General features: G+C 36.4%; 1 non-coding gene across 1 annotated transcript; it reads right to left on the bottom strand.

Moving 5' to 3' along the window:
* Window positions 1–601: 601 nt before the first annotated feature.
* Window positions 602–765, bottom strand: LOC145504143 (U1 spliceosomal RNA). The gene has a single exon (XR_014052124.1). It is a non-coding gene; the product is annotated as a U1 spliceosomal RNA (small nuclear RNA).
* Between the last annotated feature and the right edge of the window lie 231 nt (window positions 766–996).

Raw genomic sequence — 996 nt, 5'->3', positions numbered from 1 at the left:
GCATAGTTTCTCTATCGTTTATAAGTTGCCTTTTCTTTTTTTTTTTTAGTTGCCTTTTTTTAATTTAGCATTCACTTTGTTAATTTAAATTTTCCTTTGACTGTTTTCCTGACCTCTGATTAAGTTGATTTTAACAATTTTTGCTTGATCTTTCAGTGTTTCTGTGAAGGGATAGCTCCTTGGAGTTACCTACTCCTCTATTTTAGTTGATGGTCATTCTTAACACATTAGTTTTTGCACCATATATTAATCTATTTTTATTTTTTTTTTACTGAGTTCTGGAAGATTTACTCAAGCTAGTAAAATATATATAAAGCAAGAGGAGAAGGAGGCGACAGGGAACGAGATGTTTGGATGGCATCACTAACTCAATGGACATCAGTTTGAGCAAATTCAGGGAGATAGTGAAGGACAGGGAAGCCTGGTATACTGCAGTTCGTGGAGTCGAGAGGAGTCAGACATGAGTTAGCGACTGAACAACAACAAATCTCTACATACCTACTGATAGATATATCTTATGTACATATCCAGACCTAGATTTTGGCATTTTTATTTCACTTTCAATCTTACGTTTACCCTCTCCATTGTTTTGTTTTAACACCAGGGAAAAGTATGAACATAGTTCCCCACTACCACAAATTATGCAGTTGAGTTTCCCACATTTGGGGAAATCACAGTAGTCAGCACATCTGAAATGCAATGGATTAGCCTTGCTCTGGGAAAATCATGTTTTTGATTATGGTATCTCCCCTGCCAGGTAAGAATATCCACTGGGTTTTAATTCAATCATCCATTTCTTACTTGGTCAACCTTTCCAGCTCTCAGATTTCTCATGTTTTGTTAGATATAGTGATTCATGGAGTCCATATGAGAGCAGCAAGTTAAATACCTTCTAAAGACTTCTCTTGTGTTGTTGCCATATTAAGGACTGGCCCCTGGTTTTGGACAAGATAAATTTTTCTCACTCCAAATTCATTCTCATCATAGGGTTGCAGG

The sequence above is a fragment of the Giraffa tippelskirchi genome, chromosome 4, assembly GCF_054371585.1.
Source record: "Giraffa tippelskirchi isolate mGirTip1 chromosome 4, T2T-mGirTip1v1.2.pri, whole genome shotgun sequence".
Lineage (NCBI taxonomy): Eukaryota > Metazoa > Chordata > Mammalia > Artiodactyla > Giraffidae > Giraffa > Giraffa tippelskirchi.
The sequence above is the reverse complement of the archived record's forward strand: the minus strand, read 5'-3'. Positions and strand labels throughout refer to the sequence as shown.